Source organism: Peromyscus maniculatus, chromosome 1 (assembly GCF_049852395.1).
Source record: "Peromyscus maniculatus bairdii isolate BWxNUB_F1_BW_parent chromosome 1, HU_Pman_BW_mat_3.1, whole genome shotgun sequence".
NCBI lineage: Eukaryota > Metazoa > Chordata > Mammalia > Rodentia > Cricetidae > Peromyscus > Peromyscus maniculatus.
Genome location: NC_134852.1, coordinates 69395216 through 69412357, shown reverse-complemented (window position 1 = coordinate 69412357; position 17142 = coordinate 69395216). Strand labels below are relative to the sequence as shown.

Sequence of the window (17142 nt, the reverse complement as noted above, 5' to 3'; positions counted from 1 at the left end):
CACGTCCTTCACGAAGGGGCTTTCAGGAAGGGCCATCTGACATACCCTAGGCACCCGGTGAACCCGGCCTACAACATGGGCATATCGAACTTAGGGATATCTGGAACATTCTACTGCTGGACTGGACCCACAAAGCGTTCACTCCCCATGTCACTTAGAGAGGCAACTTGATTGACCTCCCATGCATCAGTCTCCAGCTGCCAAGGCGAGAGTGTGTTTCAGGGAATGCAATCTCTTCCTGGCCACGAGGCCAAGAGCCCTGAATTTTTTCAGAGCTTCCCAAATGTAGGCATTCCCAAGAATTTCAGCTCCATGCATATCCCACAAAGCTCTGAAAACACACTTCTTTTTTTTTTTTTTTTTTTTTTGTTTTTCGAGACAGGGTTTCTCTGTGTAGATTTGCGTCTTTCCTGGAACTCACTTGGTAGCCCAGGCTGGCCTCGAACTCACAAAGATCCACCTGCCTCTGCCTCCCGAGTGCTGGGATTAAAGGCGTGCGCCACCACCGCCCGGCGAAAACACACTTCTGTGAGCACTGTGATGTGGATTTTCCCCAGGGGTGTAGACCAGGCATGTGACACAGGCTAGAGACCAGCAAATGACGCCCCGGGTAGAATTGATTGTTATATGAATTGATTTGTCTGTGGGTATTAGCCATTATATATACATATATATGGTGCTCTACCACAGAGAACTGATGACAGGTCTCTGACTTGATGGGGCCAAGGCAGGAATCACTAGGAAATAAGATTTAATTAGCCCTGTATAGTGCCTGGACAATTGTCATCAGTCTAAGTCTCTAAGTCACAGCACGAGGGGAAAGGTGCCCTTACTGAAAAACTCAAGTTAAAATTTGGGCGGGCCAGAAAGACACCTATGCCTTCCTGTGTGGCAGGAGTCACTCTTTGATGTTCCAAGGGCCAGAGATTTACTAAACCTTGTCATGCGTTCAGACCATGGTCCCATGATCCCTCAGACCGTGCAGTGTCATCAGTGGCCCATCTCAAGAGTGCCCTGACATCCTCCCCTTTCTTCCTCCCAAAAAGGTACCCTTAGGAAGAAGAGAACTCATTCTGCTGCATCCCTTGAAGCAGAGTTCACCAGGCCGAGCTGACCTTTGGGCCTAACCTTCTCACAGCCAAGGCCCTCATCAGCACTGGCAGCCCTGGTAAGCAATCTTGTTTGTGTCCTAAACGCATGTGTACCTGTGCTCTCCGGAGACCTGGGTCTATGATGACAAACCTATGTCACGAAGAGAGATGATGACATAAAAATCATGCTCAATAGGATTACGCTGAGGCCCAGGCTGCAGGGCAGGGGAGAAACAGGTGCCTGGTCGCCTTGTGGCTTCCTTGAGGCCCAATTCGCAGGCCCTGCTTCCCGAAGCCCTGTTTCCCCTCCTGGGGAACCCAAGCTATCCAGGTGCACATACCTAGGAGAGCCCTCAGGGCTCCATTCCAAAGCACCTGGTGTGACTGTCTAGCCTCGGGCAAGGCTTTAGCGGCCAACACGCTGCTCATGTCCCTGTCTCTTCTGCTGTCTTTCAGTGACCCGGGAGGCCATTTCAGAGCCCGCAGGATCCTGGCACATTTCAGGTAACTGGAAATATCAAACCAAGGGCTGGGATCTCTAAACATCGTGTGCCCTCGCCTTCTAAGGCCTCTGAAACACCAAGAACCTTTCCACCTTGGAAGCAAGGCCTCCAGGCTCTGGCCTGAAGGCGGCAAACTTGTAGCTGGAGGCTTCTCTCCAGTTTCCCCAAGCCCCGCAGTCCCACAATCCACTTATAAAATAATCACTCAGACGCTTATATCACTTATAAACTGTATGGCCGTGGCAGGCTTTCTGCTACCTGTTTTTTATCTTAAATTAACCCATTTTTATAAATCTATACCTTGCCACGTGGCTGGTGGCTTACCGGCGTCTTTACAGGTTGCCTTTCCTGGCCGTGGCTGCTGTGTCTCTCCCCTCAGCCTTCCGCTTCCCAGAATTCTCCTCTCTCCTTGTCCCACCTACTTCCTGCCTCATCACTGGCCACCAGTGTTTTATTTATATAGAACAATATCTACAGCACTTGCCCTCTTTTCTTTCTTTTTTTTTAAAAAGGAAGGTTTTAACTTTAACATGGTAAAATTATATATAACAAAACAATTACCGAGGAAGAATTAGAGTTACAATATTAAAGAAGATGTCCTATCTATCTTATATTTGTGAGTTTAAGGTTTTATATCTAACTTATCTTTTATCATAACTGAGGAAATTACAATTATCTAGTTTTCAACCACATCAAAGACCTGAGAAGGAACATAATGGTACCTGAGAAATGGTAGATGGATGTAAGCAATTTTCGGGAATCTTGCAAGAGTAGACCAAGACAGCTGGCAGCATGGACAGTCACCTAATGTTTCTCAGCATTGTTGGTGCATTCAGATTGGCTACAGGCCTAGAATATCTGACAGACCATTTTCAGAAGCAGGAATTTTGAGAGACCATCTTACCCTGTCTTGGCAGAGTACAGTGGTCACTTTCCTTGTGTCCCGCTTGTCCAGAAAGGACAGCATTGCATTTGTACTGTCAGCCATCAAGGCAAGGGCAGTTCTTTGCCCAGTAGGCCATTTTGTGCCAAAAAGACAAACTTCCAAATGGAAATGTCTTAGAAGCCCAACATTCTCTCGGGATCAATTGGTGCAGCCAGGAGCAATTGTGTCTCACATCAACAGAATTTTAAGTTATTTAAATGCCATATTCTGTAGGTCTATGAAGTGTTTGAAGATTACCTATCTATCTGAAATATATCTATGTATACCTAGAAAACTTAACTAACATGGCTACAGATATGATTATCATAGATGACTAATTATTAATCTATTTTTTAATTATCCATTACAATTTTAAATGAGTTACATAAACATAATACCTCAAAAAAGAATAGAAATATATATATACACAGTATAACAATATTATCTTCAAGTTTGTATCAATAAACTAAAATCCATACCAATGTAAAACATTTTAAACATAAACTAAAATCTATACCAATGTAAAACATTTTAAACAAGTTGTTCTTTAAAAGTAGGTTAATTAATCTATCCTTTTATCTTATCATCTCTATATCCTCCTATATATCTATATTATATCCCCTTTTCTTTTTTAGAAAGAGATCACATTTATAATCAATCTGTTTTAAATAAAAATATTGGTTTTCTCTGTCCCACACCAGAGGGCTCTTCTGATTTGGGACATAAGAATTGTCTAACCATTTTTTTTTAAAGTAATATGTCTGGGTTTAGAGGAGGAGTGAGCCAATTCCACCTCTAAAGGCAGCTTGGTATATTTGGGAATTTGGGCGTAGCATCTCTTACTACTTTCTGCTGGAGGGGGGCGCTGTATCTTATGGGGATGTAAAGAAAATTTTAGACCTATGGGGTAGTCCGTGAGGCTGTATTGTTTGAACCAGTTGCCTTGAAACCGCTCTGGATGCTGGATCATCTGGGCCATGGTGTCATCGGAGACCTTTCAGGGGGTCTTGGCTGTTGAAACCTGATGTATCTTAATCTGGAACAAATCCATAGCCTCTGGCTTTCTGTGGAAACAAAAGCAGAACCTCTTTTCCAAAGCAACATATCCTTAAATCCAAATTTTGAAGTCAAGGTACCTTTAAAATATACATTTTGGCATAACTCAACAGCTTTTGTAATCAAATGTTTTTCTTCAGTTACAAATATCAAAGACAACATAATCCAGATTTTCTGTGTGGTAGCCATCGTTACGTGGCTTATTTTTTATATTACCTTGAGCCTTGAGCCTATTGTTTTAAACTGTACCATTCTAAGACTGAAACTGCGCTGTGGCTGCTGGCTCCACCCACTTTAGCTGTCCAACATGGCAGTGGTACATTTTCCGCCAGCTCTGGGAGTCATCAGGTCTCAGAAATAGTGGGTCTAAGCTTTTATCAAAGCAGCGTGTAGCCCAGAAACCTCTTTTAAATCTACCACACAGCTTAATGTGCCGCTGGTAGACGCCTCATTGCCACCATACTGCCGGTCAAACACACACGCCAGGAACCCGCCAGTGTTCAAACCCGCGTTTTGCGCGGTCTAGCTGTTCATATGAGACAAGAAGCAGGAACCTGGTTTTGGCTCTGTTTAGAATTGGATATTAAATATTGTCAGGTTTAAGGTGGAAGCTCGAGCCGTTGGGCGCCATTTGGAGCTGGAGGGATTCTCTCCAGGTTCCCCAAGCCCCGCAGTCCCACAATCCACTTATAAAATAATCACTCAGACGCTTATATCACTTATATACTGTATGGCCATGGCAGGCTTTCTGCTTACTGTTTTTTATCTTAAATTAACCCATTTTTATAAATCTATACCTTGCCACGTGGCTGGTGGCTTACCGGCGTCTTTACAGGTTGCCTCTCCTGGCCGTGGCTGCTGTGTCTCTCCCCTCAGCCTTCTGCTTCCCAGAATTCTCCTCTCTCCTTGTCCCACCTACTTCCTGCCTCATCACTGGCCACCAGTGTTTTATTTGTATAGAACAATATCCACAGCACAAACTTCTAGCGCTCCAACCTGTGGGTGCGGAATGGCAATTCCAAATGTATACACTGTCCTGGACAATTGCAAGGGAATTGGAGAGGAGCCACTGATCAGGGACTTCAGTGCAACACCCATAGGTGGAGCCAGGAGGACCAGGGCATCTCTGGGTCAAAGCACGGGGATAGTGCACGTTAACCTGCAATTGAACCCCACCCCCAGCCTAGTTTTTTCTTTGGACCTCCCAAACAGTTTGGGATGGGCAGAGAAAGACCTTCAAGGTCACATTGTGACACAAGGAATGAGACCCACGTACTTCACGAAGGGGCTTTCAGGAAGGGCCATCTGGCACAGCCTAGGGCACCCGCTGAACCATACCTACATCTTGGGCATATCAGACTTAGGGACATCTGGAACATTCTACTGCTGGACTGGACCCACAAAGCGTTCCCTCCCCATGTGACTTAGAGAGGCAACTTGATTGACCTCCCATGCATCAGTCTCCAACTGCCAAGGCGAGAGTGTGTTTCAGGGAATGCAATCTCTTCCTGGCCACGAGGCCAAGAGCCCTGAATTTTTTCAGAGCCTCCCAAATGTAGGCGTTCCCAACGAATTTAAGCTCCATGCATATCCCACAAAGCTCTGAAAACAGACTTCTGTGAGCACTGTGATGTGGATTTTCCCCAGGGGTGTAGACCAGGCATGTGACACAGGCTGGAGACCAGCAAATGACGCCCCGGGTAGAATTGATTGTTATATGAATTGATTTATCTGTGGGTATCAGCCATTATATATACATATATATGGTGCTCTACCACAGAAAACTGATGACAGTTCTCTGACTTGGTGGGGACAAGGCAAGAATCACTAGGAAAAAAGATTTAATTAGCCCTGTATAGTGCCTTGACAATTGTCATCAGTCTAAGTCTCAAAGTCAGAGCACAAGGGGAAAGGTGCCCTTACTGAAAAACTCAAGTTAAAATTTGGGCGGGCCAGAAAGACACCTATCACTTCCTGTGTGGCAGGAGTCACTCTTTGATGTTCCAAGAGCCAGAGATTTACTAAACCTGGTCATGTGTTCAGACCATGGTCCCATGATCCCTCAGACCGTGCAGTGTCATCAGTGGCCCATCCCAAGAGTGCCCTGACATCCTCCCCTCTCTTCCTCCCAAAAAGGTGCCCTTAGGAAGAAGAGAACTCATTCTGCTGCATCCCTTGAAGCAGAGTTCACCAGGCCGAGGTGACCTTTGGGCCTAACCTTCTCACAGCCAAGGCCCTCATCAGCACTGGCAGCCCTGGTAAGCAATCTTGTTTGTGTCCTAAACGCATGTGTACCTGTGCTCTCCGGAGACCTGGGTCTATGATGACAAACCTATGTCACGAAGAGAGATGATGACATAAAAATCATGCTCAATAGGATTACGCTGAGGCCCAGGCTGCAGGGCAGGGGAGAAACAGGTGCCTGGTCGCCTTGTGGCTTCCTTGAGGCCCAATTCGCAGGCCCTGCTTCCCGAAGCCCTGTTTCCCCTCCTGGGGAACCCAAGCTATCCAGGTGCACATACCTAGGAGAGCCCTCAGGGCTCCATTCCAAAGCACCTGGTGTGACTGTCTAGCCTCGGGCAAGGCTTTAGCGGCCAACACGCTGCTCATGTCCCTGTCTCTTCTGCTGTCTTTCAGTGACCCGGGAGGCCATTTCAGAGCCCGCAGGATCCTGGCACATTTCAGGTAACTGGAAATATCAAACCAAGGGCTGGGATCTCTAAACATCGTGTGCCCTCGCCTTCTAAGGCCTCTGAAACACCAAGAACCTTTCCACCTTGGAAGCAAGGCCTCCAGGCTCTGGCCTGAAGGCGGCAAACTTGTAGCTGGAGGCTTCTCTCCAGTTTCCCCAAGCCCCGCAGTCCCACAATCCACTTATAAAATAATCACTCAGACGCTTATATCACTTATAAACTGTATGGCCGTGGCAGGCTTTCTGCTACCTGTTTTTTATCTTAAATTAACCCATTTTTATAAATCTATACCTTGCCACGTGGCTGGTGGCTTACCGGCGTCTTTACAGGTTGCCTTTCCTGGCCGTGGCTGCTGTGTCTCTCCCCTCAGCCTTCCGCTTCCCAGAATTCTCCTCTCTCCTTGTCCCACCTACTTCCTGCCTCATCACTGGCCACCAGTGTTTTATTTATATAGAACAATATCTACAGCACTTGCCCTCTTTTCTTTCTTTTTTTTTAAAAAGGAAGGTTTTAACTTTAACATGGTAAAATTATATATAACAAAACAATTACCGAGGAAGAATTAGAGTTACAATATTAAAGAAGATGTCCTATCTATCTTATATTTGTGAGTTTAAGGTTTTATATCTAACTTATCTTTTATCATAACTGAGGAAATTACAATTATCTAGTTTTCAACCACATCAAAGACCTGAGAAGGAACATAATGGTACCTGAGAAATGGTAGATGGATGTAAGCAATTTTCGGGAATCTTGCAAGAGTAGACCAAGACAGCTGGCAGCATGGACAGTCACCTAATGTTTCTCAGCATTGTTGGTGCATTCAGATTGGCTACAGGCCTAGAATATCTGACAGACCATTTTCAGAAGCAGGAATTTTGAGAGACCATCTTACCCTGTCTTGGCAGAGTACAGTGGTCACTTTCCTTGTGTCCCGCTTGTCCAGAAAGGACAGCATTGCATTTGTACTGTCAGCCATCAAGGCAAGGGCAGTTCTTTGCCCAGTAGGCCATTTTGTGCCAAAAAGACAAACTTCCAAATGGAAATGTCTTAGAAGCCCAACATTCTCTCGGGATCAATTGGTGCAGCCAGGAGCAATTGTGTCTCACATCAACAGAATTTTAAGTTATTTAAATGCCATATTCTGTAGGTCTATGAAGTGTTTGAAGATTACCTATCTATCTGAAATATATCTATGTATACCTAGAAAACTTAACTAACATGGCTACAGATATGATTATCATAGATGACTAATTATTAATCTATTTTTTAATTATCCATTACAATTTTAAATGAGTTACATAAACATAATACCTCAAAAAAGAATAGAAATATATATATACACAGTATAACAATATTATCTTCAAGTTTGTATCAATAAACTAAAATCCATACCAATGTAAAACATTTTAAACATAAACTAAAATCTATACCAATGTAAAACATTTTAAACAAGTTGTTCTTTAAAAGTAGGTTAATTAATCTATCCTTTTATCTTATCATCTCTATATCCTCCTATATATCTATATTATATCCCCTTTTCTTTTTTAGAAAGAGATCACATTTATAATCAATCTGTTTTAAATAAAAATATTGGTTTTCTCTGTCCCACACCAGAGGGCTCTTCTGATTTGGGACATAAGAATTGTCTAACCATTTTTTTTTAAAGTAATATGTCTGGGTTTAGAGGAGGAGTGAGCCAATTCCACCTCTAAAGGCAGCTTGGTATATTTGGGAATTTGGGCGTAGCATCTCTTACTACTTTCTGCTGGAGGGGGGCGCTGTATCTTATGGGGATGTAAAGAAAATTTTAGACCTATGGGGTAGTCCGTGAGGCTGTATTGTTTGAACCAGTTGCCTTGAAACCGCTCTGGATGCTGGATCATCTGGGCCATGGTGTCATCGGAGACCTTTCAGGGGGTCTTGGCTGTTGAAACCTGATGTATCTTAATCTGGAACAAATCCATAGCCTCTGGCTTTCTGTGGAAACAAAAGCAGAACCTCTTTTCCAAAGCAACATATCCTTAAATCCAAATTTTGAAGTCAAGGTACCTTTAAAATATACATTTTGGCATAACTCAACAGCTTTTGTAATCAAATGTTTTTCTTCAGTTACAAATATCAAAGACAACATAATCCAGATTTTCTGTGTGGTAGCCATCGTTACGTGGCTTATTTTTTATATTACCTTGAGCCTTGAGCCTATTGTTTTAAACTGTACCATTCTAAGACTGAAACTGCGCTGTGGCTGCTGGCTCCACCCACTTTAGCTGTCCAACATGGCAGTGGTACATTTTCCGCCAGCTCTGGGAGTCATCAGGTCTCAGAAATAGTGGGTCTAAGCTTTTATCAAAGCAGCGTGTAGCCCAGAAACCTCTTTTAAATCTACCACACAGCTTAATGTGCCGCTGGTAGACGCCTCATTGCCACCATACTGCCGGTCAAACACACACGCCAGGAACCCGCCAGTGTTCAAACCCGCGTTTTGCGCGGTCTAGCTGTTCATATGAGACAAGAAGCAGGAACCTGGTTTTGGCTCTGTTTAGAATTGGATATTAAATATTGTCAGGTTTAAGGTGGAAGCTCGAGCCGTTGGGCGCCATTTGGAGCTGGAGGGATTCTCTCCAGGTTCCCCAAGCCCCGCAGTCCCACAATCCACTTATAAAATAATCACTCAGACGCTTATATCACTTATAAACTGTATGGCCATGGCAGGCTTTCTGCTTACTGTTTTTTATCTTAAATTAACCCATTTTTATAAATCTATACCTTGCCACGTGGCTGGTGGCTTACCGGCGTCTTTACAGGTTGCCTCTCCTGGCCGTGGCTGCTGTGTCTCTCCCCTCAGCCTTCTGCTTCCCAGAATTCTCCTCTCTCCTTGTCCCACCTACTTCCTGCCTCATCACTGGCCACCAGTGTTTTATTTGTATAGAACAATATCCACAGCACAAACTTCTAGCGCTCCAACCTGTGGGTGCGGAATGGCAATTCCAAATGTATACACTGTCCTGGACAATTGCAAGGGAATTGGAGAGGAGCCACTGATCAGGGACTTCAGTGCAACACCCATAGGTGGAGCCAGGAGGACCAGGGCATCTCTGGGTCAAAGCACGGGGATAGTGCACGTTAACCTGCAATTGAACCCCACCCCCAGCCTAGTTTTTTCTTTGGACCTCCCAAACAGTTTGGGATGGGCAGAGAAAGACCTTCAAGGTCACATTGTGACACAAGGAATGAGACCCACGTACTTCACGAAGGGGCTTTCAGGAAGGGCCATCTGGCACAGCCTAGGGCACCCGCTGAACCATACCTACATCTTGGGCATATCAGACTTAGGGACATCTGGAACATTCTACTGCTGGACTGGACCCACAAAGCGTTCCCTCCCCATGTGACTTAGAGAGGCAACTTGATTGACCTCCCATGCATCAGTCTCCAACTGCCAAGGCGAGAGTGTGTTTCAGGGAATGCAATCTCTTCCTGGCCACGAGGCCAAGAGCCCTGAATTTTTTCAGAGCCTCCCAAATGTAGGCGTTCCCAACGAATTTAAGCTCCATGCATATCCCACAAAGCTCTGAAAACAGACTTCTGTGAGCACTGTGATGTGGATTTTCCCCAGGGGTGTAGACCAGGCATGTGACACAGGCTGGAGACCAGCAAATGACGCCCCGGGTAGAATTGATTGTTATATGAATTGATTTATCTGTGGGTATCAGCCATTATATATACATATATATGGTGCTCTACCACAGAAAACTGATGACAGTTCTCTGACTTGGTGGGGACAAGGCAAGAATCACTAGGAAAAAAGATTTAATTAGCCCTGTATAGTGCCTTGACAATTGTCATCAGTCTAAGTCTCAAAGTCAGAGCACAAGGGGAAAGGTGCCCTTACTGAAAAACTCAAGTTAAAATTTGGGCGGGCCAGAAAGACACCTATCACTTCCTGTGTGGCAGGAGTCACTCTTTGATGTTCCAAGAGCCAGAGATTTACTAAACCTGGTCATGTGTTCAGACCATGGTCCCATGATCCCTCAGACCGTGCAGTGTCATCAGTGGCCCATCCCAAGAGTGCCCTGACATCCTCCCCTTTCTTCCTCCCAAAAAGGTGCCCTTAGGAAGAAGAGAACTCATTCTGCTGCATCCCTTGAAGCAGAGTTCACCAGGCCGAGGTGACCTTTGGGCCTAACCTTCTCACAGCCAAGGCCCTCATCAGCACTGGCAGCCCTGGTAAGCAATCTTGTTTGTGTCCCAAACGCATGTGTACCTGTGCTCTCCGGAGACCTGGGTCTATGATGACAAACCTATGTCACGAAGAGAGATGATGACATAAAAATCATGCTCAATAGGATTACGCTGAGGCCCAGGCTGCAGGGCAGGGGAGAAACAGGTGCCTGGTCGCCTTGTGGCTTCCTTGAGGCCCAATTCGCAGGCCCTGCTTCCCGAAGCCCTGTTTCCCCTCCTGGGGAACCCAAGCTATCCAGGTACACATACCTAGGAGAGCCCTCAGGGCTCCATTCCAAAGCACCTGGTGTGACTGTCTAGCCTCGGGCAAGGCTTTAGCGGCCAACACGCTGCTCATGTCCCTGTCTCTTCTGCTGTCTTTCAGTGACCCGGGAGGCCATTTAAGAGCCCGCAGGATCCTGGCACATTTCAGGTAACTGGAAATATCAAACCAAGGGCTGGGATCTCTAAACATCGTGTGCCCTCGTCTTCTAAGGCCTCTGAAACACCAAGAACCTTTCCACCTTGGAAGCAAGGCCTCCAGGCTCTGGCCTGAAGGCGGCAAACTTGTAGCTGGAGGCTTCTCTCCAGTTTCCCCAAGCCCCGCAGTCCCACAATCCACTTATAAAATAATCACTCAGACCCTTATATCACTTATAAACTGTATGGCCGTGGCAGGCTTTCTGCTACCTGTTTTTTATCTTAAATTAACCCATTTTTATAAATCTATACCTTGCCACGTGGCTGGTGGCTTACCGGCGTCTTTACCGGTTGCCTCTCCTGGCCGTGGCTGCTGTGTCTCTCCCCTCAGCCTTCTGCTTCCCAGAATTCTCCTCTCTCCTTGTCCCACCTACTTCCTGCCTCATCACTGGCCACCAGTGTTTTATTTATATAGAACAATATCTACAGCACTTGCCCTCTTTTCTTTCTTTTTTTTTAAAAAGGAAGGTTTTAACTTTAACATGGTAAAATTATATATAACAAAACAATTACCGAGGAAGAATTAGAGTTACAATATTAAAGAAGATGTCCTATCTATCTTATATTTGTGAGTTTAAGGTTTTATATCTAACTTATCTTTTATCATAACTGAGGAAATTACAATTATCTAGTTTTCAACCACATCAAAGACCTGAGAAGGAACATAATGGTACCTGAGAAATGGTAGATGGATGTAAGCAATTTTCGGGAATCTTGCAAGAGTAGACCAAGACAGCTGGCAGCATGGACAGTCACCTAATGTTTCTCAGCATTGTTGGTGCATTCAGATTGGCTACAGGCCTAGAATATCTGACAGACCATTTTCAGAAGCAGGAATTTTGAGAGACCATCTTACCCTGTCTTGGCAGAGTACAGTGGTCACTTTCCTTGTGTCCCGCTTGTCCAGAAAGGACAGCATTGCATTTGTACTGTCAGCCATCAAGGCAAGGGCAGTTCTTTGCCCAGTAGGCCATTTTGTGCCAAAAAGACAAGCTTCCAAATGGAAATGTCTTAGAAGCCCAACATTCTCTCGGGATCAATTGGTGCAGCCAGGAGCAATTGTATCTCACATCAACAGAATTTTAAGTTATTTAAATGCCATATTCTGTAGGTCTATGAAGTGTTTGAAGATTACCTATCTATCTGAAATATATCTATGTATACCTAGAAAACTTAACTAACATGGCTACAGATATGATTATCATAGATGACTAATTATTAATCTATTTTTTAATTATCCATTACAATTTTAAATGAGTTACATAAACATAATACCTCAAAAAAGAATAGAAATATATATATACACAGTATAACAATATTATCTTCAAGTTTGTATCAATAAACTAAAATCCATACCAATGTAAAACATTTTAAACATAAACTAAAATCTATACCAATGTAAAACATTTTAAACAAGTTGTTCTTTAAAAGTAGGTTAATTAATCTATCCTTTTATCTTATCATCTCTATATCCTCCTATATATCTATATTATATCCCCTTTTCTTTTTTAGAAAGAGATCACATTTATAATCAATCTGTTTTAAATAAAAATATTGGTTTTCTCTGTCCCACACCAGAGGGCTCTTCTGATTTGGGACATAAGAATTGTCTAACCATTTTTTTTTAAAGTAATATGTCTGGGTTTAGAGGGGGAGTGAGCCAATTCCACCTCTAAAGGCAGCTTGGTATATTTGGGAATTTGGGCGTAGCATCTCTTACTACTTTCTGCTGGAGGGGGGCGCTGTATCTTATGGGGATGTAAAGAAAATTTTAGACCTATGGGGTAGTCCGTGAGGCTGTATTGTTTGAACCAGTTGCCTTGAAACCGCTCTGGATGCTGGATCATCTGGGCCATGGTGTCATCGGAGACCTTTCAGGGGGTCTTGGCTGTTGAAACCTGATGTATCTTAATCTGGAACAAATCCATAGCCTCTGGCTTTCTGTGGAAACAAAAGCAGAACCTCTTTTCCAAAGCAACATATCCTTAAATCCAAATTTTGAAGTCAAGGTACCTTTAAAATATACATTTTGGCATAACTCAACAGCTTTTGTAATCAAATGTTTTTCTTCAGTTACAAATATCAAAGACAACATAATCCAGATTTTCTGTGTGGTAGCCATCGTTACGTGGCTTATTTTTTATATTACCTTGAGCCTTGAGCCTATTGTTTTAAACTGTACCATTCTAAGACTGAAACTGCGCTGTGGCTGCTGGCTCCACCCACTTTAGCTGTCCAACATGGCAGTGGTACATTTTCCGCCAGCTCTGGGAGTCATCAGGTCTCAGAAATAGTGGGTCTAAGCTTTTATCAAAGCAGCGTGTAGCCCAGAAACCTCTTTTAAATCTACCACACAGCTTAATGTGCCGCTGGTAGATGCCTCATTGCCTCCATACTGCCGGTCAAACACACACGCCAGGAACCCGCCAGTGTTCAAACCCACGTTTTGCGCCGTCTAGCTGTTCATATGAGACAAGAAGCAGGAACCTGGTTTGGGCTCTGTTTAGAATTGGATATTAAATATTGTCAGGTTTAAGGTGGAAGCTCGAGCCGTTGGGCGCCATTTGGAGCTGGAGGGATTCTCTCCAGGTTCCCCAAGCCCCGCAGTCCCACAATCCACTTATGAAATAATCACTCAGACGCTTATATCTCTTATAAACTGTATGGCCGTGGCAGGCTTTCTGCTAACTGTTTTTTATCTTAAATTGTAAATCTATACCTTGCCACGTGGCTGGTGGCTTACCGGCGTCTTTACAGGTTGCCTCTCCTGGCCGTGGCTGCTGTGTCTCTCCCCTCAGCCTTCTGCTTCCCAGAATTCTCCACTCTCCTTGTCCCACCTACTTCCTGCCTCATCACTGGCCACCAGTTTTTTATTTATATAGAACAATATCCACAGCACAAACTTCTAGCCCTCCAACCTGTGGGTGCTGAATGGCAATTCCAAATGTATACACTGTCCTGAACAATTCCAAGGGATTTGGAGAGGAGCCACTGATCAGGGACTTCAGTGCAACACCCATTGGTGGAGTCAGGAGGACCAGGGCGTCTCTGGGTCAAGGCACGGGGATAATGCAAGTTAACCTTCACTTGAACCACACCCCCAGCCTAGGTTTTTTTTGGACCTCCCGAACATTTGGGATGGGCTGAGAAAGACCTTCAAGGTCACATTGTGACACAAGGCATGAGACCCACGTCCTGAACGAAGGGGCTTTCAGGAAGGGCCATCTGGCACACCCTAGGCACCCGCTGAACCCCGCCTACATCTTGGGCATATCGAACTTAGGGACATCTGGAACATTCTACTGCTGGACTGGACCCACAAAGCGTTCCCTCCCCATGTGACTTAGAGAGGCAACTTGATTGACCTCCCATGCATCAGTCTCCAGCTGCCAAGGCGAGAGTGTGTTTCAGGGAATGCAATCTCTTCCTGGCCATGAGGCCAAGAGCCCTGAATATTTTCAGAGCCTCCCAAACGTAGGCGTTCCCAAGAATTTCAGCTCCATGCATATCCCACAAAGCTCTGAAAACACACTTCTGTGAGCACTGTGATGTGGATTTTCCCCAGGGGTGTAGACCAGGCATGTGACACAGGCTGGAGACCAGCAAATGACGCCCCGGGTAGAATTGTTTGTTATATGAATTGATTTGTCTGTGGGTATCAGCCATTATATATACATATATATGGTGCTCTACCACAGAGAACTGATGACAGGTCTCTGACTTGATGGGGCCAAGGCAGGAATCACTAGGAAAAAAGATTTCATTAGCCCTGTATAGTGCCTGGACAATTGTCATCAGTCTAAGTCTCTAAGTCACAGCACGAGGGGAAAGGTGCCCTTACTGAAAAACTCAAGTTAAAATTTGGACGGGCCAGAAAGACACCTATGCCTTCCTGTGTGGCAGGAGTCACTCTTTGATGTTCCAAGGGCCAGAGATTTACTAAACCTTGTCATGCGTTCAGACCATGGTCCCATGATCCCTCAGACCGTGCAGTGTCATCAGTGGCCCATCTCAAGAGTGCCCTGACATCCTCCCCTTTCTTCCTCCCAAAAAGGTGCCCTTAGGAAGAAGAGAACTCATTCTGCTGCATCCCTTGAAGCAGAGTTCACCAGGCCGAGGTGACCTTTGGGCCTAACCTTCTCACAGCCAAGGCCCTCATCAGCACTGTCACCCCTGGTAAGCAATCTTGTTTGTGTCCTAAACGCATGTGTAGCTTTGCTCTCTGGAGACCTGGGTCTATGATGACAAACCTATGTCACGAAGAGAGATGATGACATAAAAATCATGCTCAATAGGATTACGCTGAGGCCCAGGCTGCAGGGCAGGGGAGAAACAGGTGCCTGGTCGCCTTGTGGCTTCCTTGATTCCCAATTCGCAGGCCCTGCTTCCCGAAGCCCTGTTTCCCCTCCTGGGGTACCCAAGCTATCCAGGTGCACATACCTAGGAGAGCCCTCCGGGCTCCTTTCCAAAGCACCTGGTGTGACTGTCTAGCCTCGGGCAAGGCTTTAGCCGCCAACACGCTGCTCATGTCCCTGTCTCTTCTGCTGTCTTTCAGTGACCCGGGATGCCGTTTCAGAGCCCGCAGCATCCTGGCACATTTCAGGTAACTGGAAATATCAAACCAAGGGCTGGGATCTCTAAACATCGTGTGCCCTCGCCTTCTAAGGCCTCTGAAACACCAAGAACCTTTCCACCTTGGAAGCAAGGCCTCCAGGCTCTGGCCTGATGGCGGCAAACTTGTAGCTGGAGGGCTTCTCTCCAGGTTCCCTAAGCCCCGCAGTCCCACAATCCACTTATAAAATAATCACTCAGACGCTTATATCACTTATAAACTGTATGGCCGTGGCAGGCTTTCTGCTAACTGTTTTTTATCTTAAATTAACCCATTTTTATAAATCTATACCTTGCCACGTGGCTGGTGGCTTACCGGCGTCTTTACAGGTTGCCTCTCCTGGCCGTGGCTGCTGTGTCTCTCCCCTCAGCCTTCCGCTTCCCAGAATTCACCTCTCTCCTTGTCCCACCTACTTCCTGCCTCATCACTGGCCACCAGTGTTTTATTTATATAGAACAATATCTACAGCACTTGCCCTCTTTTCTTTCTTTTTTTTTTAAAAAGGAAGGTTTTAACTTTAACATGGTAAAATTATATATAACAAAACAATTACCGAGGAAGAATTAGAGATACAATATTAAAGAAGATGTCCTATCTATCTTATATTTGTGAGTTTAAGGTTTTATATCTAACTTATATTTTATCATAACTGAGGAAATTACAATTATCTAATTTTCAACCACATCAAAGACCTGAGAAGGAACATAATGGTACCTGAGAAATGGTAGATGGATGTAAGCAACTTTCGGGAATCTTGCAAGAGTAGACCAAGACAGCTGGCAGCCTGGACAGTCACCTAATGTTTCTCAGCATTGTTGGTGCATTCAGATTGGCTACAGGCCTAGAATATCTGACAGACCATTTTCAGAAGCAGGAATTTTGAGAGACCATCTTACGCTGTCTTGGCAGAGTACAGTGGTCACTTTCCTTGTGTCCCGCTTGTCCAGAAAGGACAGCATTGCATTTGTACTGTCAGCCATCAAGGCAAGGGCAGTTCTTTGCCCAGTAGGCCATTTTGTGCCAAAAAGACAAACTTCCAAATGGAAATGTCTTAGCAGCCCAACATTCTCTCGGGATCAATTGGTGCAGCCAGGAGCAATTGTGTCTCACATCAACAGAATTTTAAGTTATTTAAATGCCATATTCTGTAGGTCTATGAAGTGTTTGAAGATTACCTATCTATCTGAAATATATCTATGTATACCTAGAAAACTTAACTAACATGGCTACAGATATTTTTTATCTATTTTTTAATTATCCATACAATTTTAAATGAGTTACATAAACATAATACCTCAAACAAGAATAGAAATATATATATATACACAGTATAACAATATTAACTTCAAGTTTGTATCAATAAACTAAAATCCATACCAATGTAAAACATTTTAAACATAAACTAAAATCTATACCAATGTAAAACATTTTAAACAAGTTGTTCTTTAAAAGTAGGTTAATTAATCTATCCTTTTATCTTATAATCTCTGTATCCTCCTATATATCTATATTATATCCCCTTTTCTTTTTTAGAAAGAGATCACATTTATAATCAATC

The 17142-nt window shown here is 44.4% G+C and overlaps 4 non-coding genes across 4 annotated transcripts; all 4 read left to right on the top strand.

Moving 5' to 3' along the window:
* The first annotated feature begins 1224 nt into the window (after nucleotides 1–1224).
* Nucleotides 1225–1303, top strand: LOC143271330 (small nucleolar RNA SNORD115). The gene has a single exon (XR_013048551.1). It is a non-coding gene; the product is annotated as a small nucleolar RNA SNORD115 (small nucleolar RNA).
* A 4586-nt stretch (nucleotides 1304–5889) lies between these two features.
* Nucleotides 5890–5968, top strand: LOC143271329 (small nucleolar RNA SNORD115). The gene has a single exon (XR_013048550.1). It is a non-coding gene; the product is annotated as a small nucleolar RNA SNORD115 (small nucleolar RNA).
* Nucleotides 5969–10554: 4586 nt separating this feature from the next.
* On the top strand, nucleotides 10555–10633 carry LOC143271328 (small nucleolar RNA SNORD115). Its single transcript, XR_013048549.1, has one exon. It is a non-coding gene; the product is annotated as a small nucleolar RNA SNORD115 (small nucleolar RNA).
* A 4571-nt stretch (nucleotides 10634–15204) lies between these two features.
* Nucleotides 15205–15283, top strand: LOC143271327 (small nucleolar RNA SNORD115). Its single transcript, XR_013048548.1, has one exon. It is a non-coding gene; the product is annotated as a small nucleolar RNA SNORD115 (small nucleolar RNA).
* The last annotated feature ends 1859 nt before the right edge of the window (nucleotides 15284–17142 follow it).